Genomic DNA, 16,171 nt, shown 5'->3' on the forward strand with positions numbered 1-16,171 from the left:
TTACCTGTTCTAATGGAAGCCGCTGGAGTTCCATCCCTACCTGCTCCATCCAGATCCTCCCCAGAAGGGTATATGCCCTGTCCCCTCCTCCCCTTGTTTTTGATCCTTGATTCCAAAAAGCCCATCCAGTGTGGGAGGGAGGGCTCAGTTCACATACTGGAGAACCAATTTTGTGCCAAGAACTGAGGTAGTGGCTCGGATGGTAAGAATCAGAAACGGTCTCTTTCACTACCCAAATCCTGGGGGATTATGAGGTGGGAAGCAGAAAGAAATATTCTTATCATTAAAACAAACTGTGAAAAACAAGTTTCAAAAATAAGAGTTGGAACCTAGAGTGTATTTTCCCCACAGAAATACGACTGTGAGTGGTTCAGCTAATAGGGAAAAAGGCTTTTAGGTCTGAGAAACAAACCATCTTTCATAACTTCTACTGGAAACATTTCCAAGGACTAATTAACTTACAAGGGAAGGTTTAAGCAGCTATCAGTTCCTACACTGCACATTAAATGCATCATCAAAAATAACTTAATTCAGGAATGACAGCTTTATAATGGATTATTAAAAAATACCACATTACTAAAGCATATTAAGTGTTTAAAAGATCCCAAACAAACCTATCAAAGCAAATCTGACATGTGGACTAGTATCACTGTTTTATAGAGAAAGAACTTACAGCTATAGGAGACCTGTCCAGGATTATGTAGCAATTAGCACATGGCAGAGTGCGACCCAATAACCAGGTCTCTGGAATCCCAGCTTTTCCCACTCCCAACACCCACCAACCTACCATGCTCTCCCACAATAGGTTCCTAGAGAAAATGTCAAAAAGATTTCTGAATCCATCAGAAACCTAAACGGATCACATTGAATATTCATGTAGTACTCAACTGTGGAATTCTCTTAAAAGCACAAGGACGGCAACAAAGAACGGGGGAAAAAATGTATGGCGTCATTCAAATGTAACAGTGTGGGGAAAAAACTTCATTTGGGTTAAAAGATAGATGACTACTACTGATTACTAGCAGTCAGACAGAGGGTGGGGCATCTGAAAAACTAACCTTTGATTTTTTTTTTTTTTTTTTTTGGAATTAGCAGAATTACAGAATAGCAGAATTTGTTTTTTGGAATAGCAGAATTACAGAAATAGGGTTGCTACTGTTATTTGCACGTAGTATTGAAAAAGGCACACAACCAGTCTCCAAAATAAACCCTGGAGAAAACTGTAAGTAATAAAGAACGATGGAGGGGAAAGAAAAAAACCGGGAGGGAGGGAGGGAGGGAGGAGAAAACAAGGGAAGAGAGGTGGAAGACAAAGGAAGGAGAGACAGGCACTAATTTGTGGGAATGGCTACATGCATTCCTCGACGGACTGGACAGGCTCTTCACAGAGATCACCACCCGCGGACCTGAAGGCCAGAGAAGCTCGTCTCTCACAGGAAAAACACTGTTACAGCTCCTCCATGTAGAGGCCTATGTGGAGTGTGGAGAACCCTCTACATGCATAAAGGAATTTATCCTTTTCCTTGCGGCATTCCTGTCAATTATTAAGACCCTTAAGACAACCAAGCAGAAACAGCAAGATTAAATTTGCCCGTTTTCTAATTAATAATGTGAACATTAAGGTTGCTTTGATTTTTCATTAATTTGTACAGTTTCAAAATGTTGAGCAAAAGGAAACACTGCTTCTACTTTGCGAGCCCTCAATTATGTGTGCTACGGAAGAGAATTACTCAAAATCTTAACCCTTCTCTAAGGACAAAAACAGAGGGGGAGAAAATTAAAAGGGCACAGGGATTTTGCCCTTCTCCCTACAGTGTTTCACAATTGAGTCAGTTCAATTTATTCATTAGTGGACTTTTCTATTCTTTGATTCTATAAAAGTCTAAACAATCTAGCAAATGTGAAACAGCCTAAAAATACTCATACCCTGTAACCGGACTTCCCCAGTTCTGGGAAAAAACCAAAGTCCAAAGACATACAGATGTGCCTGTAGTTTGGAACTTAACTTTCTTTAAAAGAAGCAGAAAAGGGAAAACTCAGCACTTCTGCCTGCCACCAACAGACATCTTAGATCTGCAGTGACTTTAATTTCAGCCATGATCATTTCCTTTAGGTTACCACATTATCTGAGTTTGTCCTTAGTTTTAGGAGACAACATGTAAACAATAATCCCACCCCACTATTAAATGTTAAGGCAGTGAGTTACTTAGAAAAAGGTATAGATTACAATAAAAAATTGAAGAAAAAAATTTCAACATCAACAAAGGTTCCCCCAGTGAAATAAAGTATTCAGGCATGAGTCAAAAATGAATACTAAACCTATTAAGGGAAAGAACAGCAACTGGGAAATGGAATATTCCCAGTGTGTCCAAGTATCAATCCACAGACTATTTGCTAAATGCAACAGACAAACAAACCTTTAAAATGAAGGGATCTGTCATAACCAGCTCAACTGGAAAAACAAACTTAGTATCATGAATAGCTGCACAACTTGACCATAGGTGTTTCCTGATATGATACAATAAAAAGCATACCACCTCACCTCTGAAATATCAAAAATGGTCGGTCTTCACCTAATGAAGACTCTAGGCCCAACTATCAGTTTAAAAGAAAAAGAAATAGTCTCTTCTTTTCCAGAATACTTCTGGAATGGTAGCATGAAGAGCTACAGAGATCCTCTCCTCAGTGAAACAACCATAACTGGCAAAAATTGTAAAAAGTACCCATTTAAAGTCTCTGGAATGTGTGGTTAAGAACACACAGTTTATTGCAAGAAATACTACTAAATCTTGGTAAGAATGGCAAGAATCTGTGGCATTTGAGCCATGAACTCGCTGCTACTCTGCAGTGCTACAGAAGCTCTACTCCTGGGCAGCTGTAGCCAAGAACAAGGGACTCCCTCTCAACCCAACTCTTAATCCAGAGCTACAGTTTCTCCCAAAGAGGGGCAGGCAGCATTTCTCATCCACCTGAGCTGTGCTGCCACTCTATTTCAGGAAAGTGTAGCAGAGAGGTCGAGGGCTCTCCTCTCCTACCCAAGCACCACTGGTGGAGCAGATGATCTACCTCAAGTGCTGAGGCCAAAAACTGTGGGCTTCAATCATGCCTACCCCAGCCTGCTCAACGAGGTTCCAGACCAGGAACAGTAACAGTTGGAGGTTTCAATACTCTACTTTCAATAATGGATGGAACAACTAGGAAGAAGGTAATAAAATTCTTGAACGACATTAGACACAAACTAGACCTAACAGATACTTAGAGAACATTCCACCCAACAACAGAATGCACACATTCTTCTTGAGGGTACACAGAGTGTACATGGAACATTCTCCAGAGGAAACCGTATGTTAAACAACAAAACAAAACTAAACAAATTTAAAAGGATTAAAATCATACAAATATGTTCTCCGGTCACAGTGAAAAATAGAAATATGGGAAGTTCACATTTTCAGATTTCAAAACGCACTAAAAAGCGACAGTCATGGCCATGCTGGTGACTGGCGCACTGGGTACATGTATTAATGAAACAGGTTTGAAAGTCCAGAAACAAACCATTACACCTAAATTCCACTGGTTTTTCACCCTGGCCAGGTGGCTCCGTTGGTTGGAGCATCGCTGCACAGACCGAAAGGTCATGGGCTTGACTCCTTGTCAGGGCACATACCCAGGAGGTTGAGGGTTCAATTCTCAGTCGGGGTCTGTAGAAGCAGGCAACCAATCAATGTTTTTCTCACACATCAATGTCTCTGTCTGTCTGCCTCTCTCTCTCCCCCCTCCCCTTCTCATTTCCCCTCTCTCCCTCCCTCCCTGCCTCTCTAAAAGCAATGAAAAAATATCCTAGGGGTGAGAATTAAAAAATAATAACAATAAAAATAAATAGTCAACTGATTTTCAAAAAGGGTACCAAGGCAATTCAATAAATAAAGCAGTCTTTTCAACAAATGGTGTTGGACTGGTTATCCAAATGCGAAAGAGGAGCTGGACCATTTCCTTACACCATACACAAAAATTAACTCCAAACATTAGGAGGTAACACTATAAAACTCTCAGAAAATCTAGAGGTTAATCTTTATGACCTCATACCCACTGGCACGGCTATAGTCAAAAGCACATATACTAAGAGGTATTGAGGAGGATGTGGAGAAATTGGAGCCCCAATGCATTGCTGGTGGAAATGTAAAATGGTACAGCCACTTTGCAAAAATCTGTCAGTTTCTCAAAATGCTAAACATACAATTACTATATGACCCCAAAATTCCAACTCTGTTTATATACCCAAGAGAAATTACAACATATGAATACATAAAAACTTGTACACAAATTTTCACAGCAGCATTATTTACAATTGCCAAAAGTGAAAACAACTCAAATGTCTATCATCTGATGAATGGGTAAATAAAATGTAGTATTTCCAGACAATGAAATATCATTTAGCAATAACAGTAAAATCCTTTTTCATACATGCCACAACATAAGCAAACATTGAAACATTATGCTAAGTGAAAGAAGACAGTCACAAAAGACCACTTTGTATTATTCCCTTTTTATAAAATTTCAAGAATAAACAAATTTATAAAAACAAAAAATGGGTAAGTGGTTGCCGAGGGCTGGGGGATCAGAGAAAATGTAGAATGACTGCTGATGGGAATGTGGTTTCTTTTGGGGCGATGAAAATGTTCTAAAATTGACTGTAGAGATGGCTGCACAACTCTGTGGGTACACTACAAACCACCAAATTGCATACTTCCAGTACGTGATTTGTATGGTGTGTGTGTCTTAATAAACCCGTTATTTTTTTTTAAACACTTTGACTGTATAAATGCCACAGTCACCAAGAGACAAGGAAAAGTGACTAAAGAAATGAAAAACATTTGGGCAGAGTATCAACAACAAAAAATGATGTTAATTCACAGCCAAGAAGAGCATTTGTTCAATAAATTAAAGTAAAATTAAAGACATAGACTCTGGACAACAGCCAAGGTTCCGAAGATGCCAGTACCACTCAAATGCATACTGTACAGCTGGATTCATTCCGGTTTCTCAACAGAGATCGTCTGGTGGTTTGGACAGGGAAATTATTCTCTGTGTATGCACCGTAGGTTATTTACCATCCCTGCATGTTTTATGCAGACAGCACTTCCTAGGGATTGTTTTGACTAAAGATAATTCCATATATCTCCAAATACTCTAATAAAAGACAAGCAGGAAACAAATCAAATTATAAAGAGTAGTTGTGTTTAGGTAGCCCCAGGGATTATGAGGATTCTTATAGTCTATATATTTTATCTTTATGTTGAAAAAAACATTTTTCAAAAGGCCAAGAATTTTGACTTTAAAACCTGTTCTAAATTTCCATGGGAAAATTTCCTTCATTTCTCTTCTACTCCTAAAACCTCTCAACTTCTCAAGACCTTAAAATCATTGCTTATTTATCTTGTCAAGCGCATATAAAGAAATCATAGCACTATATTAAATATAGCACATTTAAGTAGGTAATGTGGTCACTAATTGCACTCTGATCACAGAAGTTCAGTAGAGAAAGTTTACAACCTTGGTCTTCGGTAACAAGAGTCCATAAGCAAGAGTTCTGCCATGTGACCTAGATTCATGATGCCAATGATTACCAAAACAACCTTCCTCACTCAAGGAACTCTAAGTCATGTAATCAAACAGCAGTTTCAATGCAAACACTCATCTCTAAGAAGCACTTAAGAATATTAATATTCTTAGCATTTGGTGTTTATAAAAACAATATTTAAAATATTTAACAGAAAAATACAATCAACCAAAAAGGTTTAATTTACTGATTACTTTCCTTTAAGCCTCACATGTTACATACAATACATTTCTACCACATAAAGGAAAATAAATTTGTATTTGTTAGCAATATAGTGTCTTTAATTTCATTTTTTAGTTGTAGTTATATATGTATATTTCAATATTATCGTGTATTTTTCAGATGTAAAGCATAGTTTAATTTCATTTCTACATCAGTTCCCCCATCAACTCGTTTCTTTACCAGATAACGCACTACTATATACATCTACCATTCCTAAGAATGTAAAAATAACGTGAGTATTCTGCAGTGCCACCTGATGGTAAGAAGTAAGTGCTACAGCCCAAAGAGTATATTCCAAGCATCCTTTTTACCTTCAAGGACAGAGAAAGAGGACAATGGAATTCTCAGTGACCACTTGGCCAGGACAGTCATCTAGAAATACAGAAATGAGTTTTCAGGGGCCAAGAAGTTAGGTAAATAAATGCTGTGAAAAGAGCTCCCGAGAAATGAATGGGAGGGTAAAGAATAAAGTACTACAAAAAAGATGGGATTCAAAATATGAAAATGAAAACCTCACCATAAAGCAAAACATGACAAGCAAAAAACTTCCTTACACCACTGTCTCTACTTCTGTAGTTAAATACTGAATCTTTAAAAATACTCCCTACAAAAAGACAATGTGAGATGAAGATCTGAATGTGTTTTAAGCTATCCACACAAAGTAATTATGGCAGAATTTAAGAAAATACAGTAACATAAGCAATGCTTTATAGCATAAAGGAGCCTGAGAAAATGGAACAAGAACAGGCAGAGTAATATGAGGAAAAGAACGAAACCAACTGATGAGAAAAGAACTGCAGTATTCCACATTTAGGAAAAGGACAAATATGGCCAAATACAAGCCATTGAGAAAGTGACATTAGTAACTTTAAAAGCTCCAATTTTCCACCAGGGAAAAACAGCTAGTGGCCAAACACTGGGACAGTAGCCTTTTAGTGGAACATATAAGCATTACAGTATTTACCATGTGTTACTGGAACATTTCCTACAGACGGATTAGAGGAAGGTATCATTTTTTTTCAATGACAGTTAAATTCTTGCAAGTCAATTCGTATCTACAGCCCAATCTACAAAAAGAATAAGAGGCAGAAAGCATATTTCTGGGGAATTAGGAATAGGAAATATTACAAAATTGCTAAACTACCTGAGGTCAAAAGCAAACAAGAGAAAGATGATGTGTCCAAGACAAAAAAGAACGAATTTCTGTGAAGATCAGGGAAGAGTTATCTATGGTAACAGAAAAGTTACCATATCTGAAAGTTTAAAGAAAGAAACGTTTTATTATTTTGAGAAACTAAATTCTTAAAACAGCTTGCCAAAAAAAGTTACCCCAAAAAAAGTTAAACCTGAATCTGAACAAGCTTCTAGATAGTGCTACCAACAGCAGTTAGAGGGGAAGTAGGTGGAGGTAAGATGAAATAAGCCAGAGAAAGCCAAATATCATATAATATCACTTACATATGGAATTAAACAAACATAACTGAAACAGACTTACAGATACAAGAGAACGAAGTGATAGAGCCAAAAGCAGGGTGTTGGGGAAGAGGGTGAAGTAAGGTGATGAGATTAAGAAGTACTGATTCATTAGTTACAAAACAGGCAGGGGGATGTAAGGTAAAGCACAGGGAATATGGTTAACACTGTAATAACTATCTACGGTGCCAGATGGGCATTTGAATTATTGGAGGGAGCACTTTGTAACCTATATGAATGTCTAGCCACTGTGCTATGCACCTGAAACTAGTACAAATAGTGTTGAATGAAAACTGTAATCAAAAAATAAAATTTTAAAAAAAGCAAATAAAAATGCATATGTTCTGAAGCCTTAGCTGGATAGCTCTTTTGGTTAGAGCATCACCCTAATACGCACGGTTGGGTCAGAGCACATAAAAGAATCAGCCAATAAATGCATAAGTAAGTAGAACCACAAACTGATGTTTCTCTCTTTCTCCCCTTTCCTCTTCTTTCCTTTTCTCTAAAAATAAATTTAAAAAAATTTTAAATGCCTATGTTCCTTAAGTCCACTGCTAGAAATTTATTTCAAGATGTACTCTTACCAATATACAAAATATATAAGCAAAAAGATGTATATTGCAGCATTGTTTGAAGAGCAAAACATATATAAACAGAACTTAAATATCCATAGGTTAAATAAAAGGTTAGAAATAACCAAAAAATAATAATAAGATTGACAATGAGAAGAAGGGTTCATTAGGTAATTCTTTCTAATTTTGCATCTGTTTTTTAAAATGATAGCTAAGCCCTGCTTGGTGTGGCTCAGTGGATTGAGCACTGCCCTGTGAACCAAAAGGTTGCAGGTTCAACGCCCAGTCAGGGCACATGGCCTGGGTGGCAGCCCAGGTCCCTGGTAGGGGGTGTACAAGAGGCAACCAACTGATGTTTCTCTTCCTCTTTTTCTCCTTCCCTTCCCCTCTCTCTGAAAATAAATGAGTAAAATCTTTAAAATGGCAGCTAATAGACAACGACACAGGAATCACTAAAGGTGCTGTTCACATTTGACATCACCTCTGTAAATCTGGAATTGCACTAATAGTAAAGCACTCCTTCCTCCACCCTACTCTTCTAATGTAGTGTTTATGTTAAGTAGGAGTTATCCAGAAGAGTACAATTTGGGTGTTTGTCAGGTGTACGTTCTAGAAGATATACAACGTGTAAATATCTCAATTTTAAAAAGCATCCTAAAACTTCTGAAGAATTACATCTATTTCCGTATTTACTTGAATCTCAGCTACAAAATCATGAGCAGCTTACAGGCAAGAATTTTTGTCTTATTCATCTACATATGCCAGTACATAGTACAGTGTCAGGGATATAACAAATGCTCAGTCAATGTTTGAAGGACTAAACAAGCAATGATGTCATTGTGATTTCTAAGAGTGGAAAGCTAAGCTGGTTTTTTAAAAAGGTGAAACAGAAAGAGGTCAAAGAAACAAAAATCTTTCTGGAAGAATAGTAATTATATCACAGTAAAGAAAGGAATATCAAAATATACAACAGTAAACAGTATGCTGAATGGCTGGAAAAAAAAAAGAAATGAATGAACAGTCCATTCAGTATCTTCCTCTACTGAAATGGGACCTATCGAGCCAACAAAATTTAACAAGACTTTTCACTGGGAATACCTAACAGTGTTTGGTCTAATCCTATGTTCTCTAATCGGCTTTCTGATATTTACTTGGTTTATCATCAGACATTTCTACGTTCATTCATTCAACAAATATTTACTGCACACCTACAAATGTCAGACATTATTCTAGGCACATGACCTACATCAACAAACTAAAAAGGCAAAAAATCCCTGCTCTTATGGAGAGTATGCAGGAGTATCTCAGAGATTTGCAGGTTCAGTTCTACACCACCACCATAAAGCAAGTCAAAGTCTTTTTGCTGGTAGAGGGTCTTGCTTTCAATTTGTTTAAAAAAAAAAAAAAAGCTACTGTGAAGTGCAACAAAACAAGCTACAATAAAACAAGGTACTCTAGCTGCAGGGAGGAGAAATGTATCCGTAAATTATGTACTATGTAAGAAGGCAGTATACAGAGCCAGGGGGCAGTTATGAAAGGAGTCCTGTCCAATAAACCCAAGTGTCTGTGTCTCACTGGGGAGTTTTTAGAGAAATGGCAGTGTAAGTGCCTTGCCTGCTTGCTATACATGTGAGTCCCCAGGACTGAACACCCCCTAACAGGAAAAGTTAAGGAGCTTATCCTAAACAACGGTGACCCCCACACCAAGACAGTGCCAGCAGTAAGGCCCCAACTAGTTGACGTCACCAGCAACCTCTTTGAAATCTGGCTGAAACAAAAAAATAAACATCTGTATAAAAACCACTGAAGAACAGCAATTATACTTTACTGGCTTTAAAATTTCTTCTCTGATGTAAAACAAAGAAATAGGGAGGAAATCTTGATTTTACACCAGATATTGTTCTTTAAATCGGAGTAATAGCAGAGCTTGAATTTAATAGACTATAACCAATCAGATTTATGTTTCATCAAAACCTTTTCCTAAGTGTTAAGGGACCACCAGTCCTGTCCAAATATAAACATCTTTGATTGGTAGTTTCCAATTACTGGTCCACGACATCAGTGTCTGTAACTGTGTCTTGGGAGAATCTCACAGTTTTGAGAGGTTAGCCTCAGGAGTCACTACATTTACAAAAATTACTTCATTAAAACATGTATAGGCTGTATGCCCAATAATGTTCACAAAATTAGGAATTATTCTACATTAAAATGTTTTGAATCACGGAAATAATTTTTCTATCACCATGAAGCTATTACTGTCCTCTAAACAGTAAGTATATCTAAGTTAATAATTTTATTTTACTAACCAAGAAACTATGTCCCAGAGTGGCTAAAGAGATAAACTGTGACTTCTCTAAGGTCATAGGCTAATTAGTGACATTTCTGGAATGTAGAATTCAAGGCTTCTATCCCAACTCTCTGTTGGCTACAACATTTTTCTTTTTGATCACAGCGCTGTCCACTAATATACCTCAAGTGAAATTAACTGTTTTGGGAGGTTTTGTTGTTGTGGTTGTTGTCTTATTTTGTTTTGTTAGCTTGAGACCTAAAAACCAAAATACAACTTCAAGATTGTAACTTATCTTCCTGATAAATTATATTATATCAAAACTGAAGGCCAAAATTAATGTAGTCAATGAAAACATCATACCCAAAGTTAACAAGGTGAAGATTAGGAGAACAAAATTTAAATGATTGAAACAGACAAAGGATTATTATACAGAGTATACAAAAAAAACCCATGTGAATCAGAAATACAAAAGAAAACTAGACAAAGGATATAGACAATTCACAGATGGGAAAAGCCAAATGGTTAATATTAGAAGAGATTCTACCTCACTGCCTCACTGATTATCAGGAATTTTTTTAAAAATTGATGTATTACTTTTAAATCTTCTGAATGGCAAAAATTACAAAGTCCACATATATTCAGTGCTGGTAAGAATGTATGGAAATAGAAACCCTTATGCACTGCTGCTAGGAACATACATTGATAGACTGTGGAAAACAATCTTGTCATTGCTAATGAGATTAAACGCATGTGTGTGCCCTGTGACCAGGTTGTACCCTATGACCCAGCAGTTCCACACTTGGTGCTAAAACCAGAGAAACTCCTGCATAAGTGTACAAAAAGACAGGATAAGGCCGTTCATATTTAGTGGAATTGATACATAAAATGTATCTTGTCCTTCCTTTGTGTTTGTTCCCTCCAGCTCGAAAGCTCTTGCCTTCAGATATCTGCATGTCCTCCTCTTTAACTTCAATCCAGTCTCTGCTCAAGTTGTCAACTAATCAAATACGTCTTCCCTGACTGCCCAATCTAAAATAGCTCATCCTTCAACCCAGAATCTCTCTGGTCTAGATATCCTTCTTAATTTTTACAAACACATTTAACTGTTTGACATCCTAGTATGTATGTTCATTGTCCAGGCTCCCCTGACTAGAATTTAAGGTCCAGATACCAAGGACTTTGATTTGTTCAAAGGTGTATCACTAGAATCTAGAACAGTAACTGGCACATATGAAAAGTGATGAATAAATAAATGTTAAATAATGAATTCAGCTCTGGATGGTTGGAGCGTTGACCCGTAGACTGAAAGGTCACAGGTTCGACCCCAGTCGAGAAGGCAACTGACTGCTGTTTCTCTTGCATATCGATGTTTCTCTCTGTCTCTCTCTCACCTCAACTCTCCCTAAGTGAATGAATGAGTGAATGAATGAATGAATGAATGAATTCAATGACTAAATCTCAATCTCTGCTTCCAGTTGTGTAAAGACACAAAAATAAATCCGTGTCTCTGACTTTTTGAGCCTACTTGATCTAACCTCCAGGGTATATAGCATTCCAACTTTTCAGCTCTGGGAATTCAACTTGCATTCAAGAATGAAACAGCTTTCTCTGGCCAGGCACTACTCTGAGACATAAATAAGAGTCTTCGCATTCAAGTCTAGAAAGGAAAAAAGACAACAATTACAATATAGTGTAAGCGCTATAATAAGCTGTTATGGAAGAACATAAAAAGCTCAGAGCACCATATGGAGGTTGGGGAAGGCTTCCCAAGAGGGAATAATGTAGTGTTTATGTTAAGTAGGAGTTATCCAGAAGAGTACAATTTGGGTGTTTGTCAGGTGTACGTTCTAGAAGATATACAACATGTAAATATCTCAATTTTAAAAAGCATCCTAAAACTTCTGAAGAATTGTAAACAGTTTAGCATAACAGAAAAATAAGAGGCAGGAAATAGCAGAAGGTGAAAGCAAAAGCAAACAAGGTCCAAATTATTAAGGTTCTTATTTTCTAGGCTTAGTGGTTTGGATTTTAAACTAAAACTCCACAGAGAGTTTAAACTGCAGACACACACAGTGCAATCTGCCTACAGAAAAAGGAAGGGTAGAGAGGCAGAGAGGGACGGTATGTATTCTCAGAAGCAAGCAAATTATTTAGGTTTACAAAAACATCCAGATAATAATGATACTATGAACGAAGGCAGTAACCACAGGGAAAAGATAGATGAAAAAGGCAAGATTTGATAAATAATTACATATCTAAGCCCGGGAAGGGCAGCATATAGAATAATAATAGGGAAGAATGAAGACTCTAGGCATCTCCAAATGACTGATGCACATAAGAACCACAGGAAGATGGAAGAGAAGTAACTTCAGAAAGAGTGAGAAATAATTTCTGACATGAGTTTAAGGTATCTTAAGACAGCAACAATGTGTCAGAGTTGAATAGCGATATGTGCTAAAGAGACAGAGATTTGGGACTCGTCAAAATAGAGAGCGCAGTTGAAGTCATTAGAGCTAAGACCATTCAAGGAGAGTGGGGAGCAGTAGAAGATAGCACCCCAAGTGAAACAAATATCCCAGTGGTCGGAGAAGACAGAATAATAAACCAAGACATAGGAGGGAAATAGGGAAACTATAGTGTGGCAGAAACATAACAGCACTTCAGAGGACAACTAGTCAAATCAAATTATTAAAAAGATTCCAGTACACTTCAAAACAAAGAGATCAATGGGTCATCACCCCCATTAAATTCAGTGACTGCAGTAGATTGACAATCTTCAATATATTAGGGGGAAAAGTAATAAGGAGGTGGAGAAAATGAATATAACAACTTTCAAGAAAGTGCAGGAAATGATTACAGATGAAACTGAAGATGAATCTAGAGTGAGGAGAGACTATTGAAGATGACTGTCTAAATCCTGATGAGTTAGTGCCAGTCCACAGCAGAAAGGAGATTACGGACTGAAGTGTGTTCCCCCAAAATTCATATATTGGAGCCGTCACCCCAGTATCCTTAGTATGAGAGGTAAAACTTTTGAAGAAGTGATTAAGTTAAAATGAGGCCATCATCCAGTAGGTATTCTAGTTTAAAAAAAAAATACCAGAGGTTCTAGTATACAAAGGTATGACTATGTAAAGAGGCAGAAATGGGGTGGTCATCGGTAAATCAAGGAGAAAGGCTTCAGAAGAAACAAATCCCATTGGACCCTTATATTTTACTTCCAGCCTCCTAAACTGTAAGAAAATAAATTTCCGTTAAGTCACCCAATCTGAAGTATTTTATTATGGCAGCCCTAGCAAACCAATACACTGAGGAAACATTGTCATTAAGGAGAAAAAACTCAGAGCATTTAGAGATGGACAGAAAGAGGTAGACATGTTTGCAGATGAAAGAGGACAAAAAGCAATGAAGTTCACATCAATGTCTTTCATTTCCTCTGTCAAGTAGTAGAAAGCAACTTTATCCAGGAAAGACTAAGGAGGAAAGGATACAGCAGGTTAACAGCCACCATGGGTTACCACCAAAGATTTTCACTGTAATTTCACAGAAATCTTCCTCGGTGACGAAAGATGTAAGAAAAGGTGTCATGCAAAGGATGACTTACAATGTAGAGTCAATGTGCCCTTAACTTGAAGCCTCTGTACTAAATAGAGAAATCTGAAATAACATGGAAATGGAGGAGTGAACTCCCTACCCAAGGAGAGGGGGGATGGTGGAAATCTATGACTGTAAAATGCTCTTCCTTACTTCCTTCTGAAAAAATAACCAAATTTCGAGGACACTACTGCACTACAACAGAACTCCTTTAAACTGGGGTGGGGAGGGAGTATGTCAATAGCAATCTTGGCAGAAGAAGAAACGAAGTAGTTATTAAAGACACACAGGATTATTGGAATGCCTGTCCATTACTCAATAAATGTTTGTTGTTGAATACTTAAGCTGTCATTCATGAATGCTTCAGTTCAGTTTTAATAATCTGCCAGTAAGTAGCAAACGAAAAGCAATGGAATGAGTCAGACACTGGGTTTTACATCTAGATATGTGTGGCCTTATGCAAGTCACTAACCCTTGCTGGGTTGGTCTCAGTTTCTTCAACCAGATACATCAGGCTCTATAATCAGCATTAAGATCACCTCAAATTAAAATAAATGATGCTATAATTTTTATGCATGACCTCAGTCTCCTTTACCAACCAAAGTTGTGTGTCTCAAGCTTTAAGGTACATTCCTATCATGTGGAAAGCTTGTTAAAGTGCAGATTCCAATTCAGTAGCTCTGGGGTTAAGCCTGAGACTGTGCAATTATAACAAACTCTCGGGTGATGCCATATACTGCACTTTGAGTAGCAAGGGTGTAGAACACTGATCAAGCTCAAGCCCTACAGAACTCATAAGCATGTCTTACCATTCCCTGAGTCACTCTGATATTAAACAATCCCCAGTTGGTGCAGACAGAAAACGAATGAACAATGTTGCCAGAAATAACACAAAATTAGGAGAAGCCCAAGACTAAATACAAATACACACACCTACATCCATACAACCCAAAGGTTAAAATCTATCTAATCAAACATATTATCTTCCAAAATATGAATATTTCTATTTCTGAAAAAACATGCATTTATCTTTGGAAAAATCTTTAGTGTCTCAGTCTACAAATAATCTTTTGCATTCTGATTTAACCTGAATGCAGACACATTCACAATATCACATAATCTAAGGATATTTATTAATTACCAAATAATCTTCACATATTTGTTTAGAACCTCTTATCATATTACTATAACTAAATTTGTGTTTGGTGAGAATTCTCTTCTGCTTTAGGAAGTCTAACTAGGACAGAGCAGTCCAGCTGCCCTAGAGCTGTAACATATTGCCACAAAGCACTGCTATAATTAAACTGTTTCTACTATTCCCTGTGCTAGGTTACAGGGGGGAAAATTCCGCAATCCTACCACAACCAATAGGGAAAGATTTTCACTGTAATTTCACAGAAATCTTCCTCCCTGACCAAAGATGTAAGAAAAGGTGTCATGCAAAGGATGACTTACACTGTAGAGTCAATGTGTCCTTAACTTGAAGCCTCTATACTAAAAGGAGAAATCTTAAATAACATGGAAATGGAGGAGTGAACTCCCTATCCAAGGGGAGGGGGGACAGTGAAAATCTATGACTGTAAAATGTTCTTCCTTACTTTCTTCTGAAAAATAACCAAATTTCAAGGACACTATTGCACTACAACAGAACTCCTTTAAACTGGGGTGGGGAAGGAGTATGTCAACAGCAATCTTGGCACCTGTAGACAATCTACCTGTCCTAGCTATTTAATCAGTCACTTTGAAATAATACTTCCCTCAATCACCATGTCTCTCTCTCTCTCTCTCTCTCTCTCTCTCTCTCTCTCTCTCTCTCTCTCACACACACACACACACACACACACACACAAACTAAAGAAAAATGACAAATGCAATGGGCTTCCAACAGTTTTGCTGAATCACAAATACCCCCAAATACAAAGCTGCAGAAGTCGATGGGCTTGAGCCTTGGCGGCCATACCCTTAGCAAGCACGTCCTCTCTGAAAATGTATTAACCTCTTTCACTCGTTCATTAAAGGCTAGCGAGGGTCTAACGTTTCGTTGAAGCTTTCGCTGTATTGCCATCAGCAGCAGTGCCATGTGTACAGTAACAATACACAGAGGCTTTACACCAAAGAATGCCACGGTCTCTCTATCCCCCAAGGGCAAATGCAACCCCGGGCTCTCAGCCGCAGCCACACCGAGCACCCTACGATCTCTTCATCTTGGCACTCAGTGTCTGCCGTCTGGCACCCCGACTCCTCCCTGACCACGCTTCCCGCTCCGGGCTGACTGGGAGAGCCCAGAGCTCCCACGGGTTCCTGGGGTTACGCAAAGAGCCAAGTGTGCAGGCCCTCGTCGCGCCACAACCATCCCTCACCTCTCTGTAGCCCCACGTCCCTTCTCGGCCGCGCAAGTCTCCG

General features: G+C 38.0%; 1 protein-coding gene across 1 annotated transcript in view; it reads right to left on the bottom strand.

Moving 5' to 3' along the window:
• The window catches only part of IPO11 (importin 11), a 182,199-nt gene that overhangs the window by 165,789 nt on the left and 239 nt on the right, over nucleotides 1–16,171 (bottom strand). The window lies entirely within an intron of this gene.

This window comes from Desmodus rotundus, chromosome 1 (assembly GCF_022682495.2).
Source record: "Desmodus rotundus isolate HL8 chromosome 1, HLdesRot8A.1, whole genome shotgun sequence".
NCBI classification, from domain to species: domain Eukaryota; kingdom Metazoa; phylum Chordata; class Mammalia; order Chiroptera; family Phyllostomidae; genus Desmodus; species Desmodus rotundus.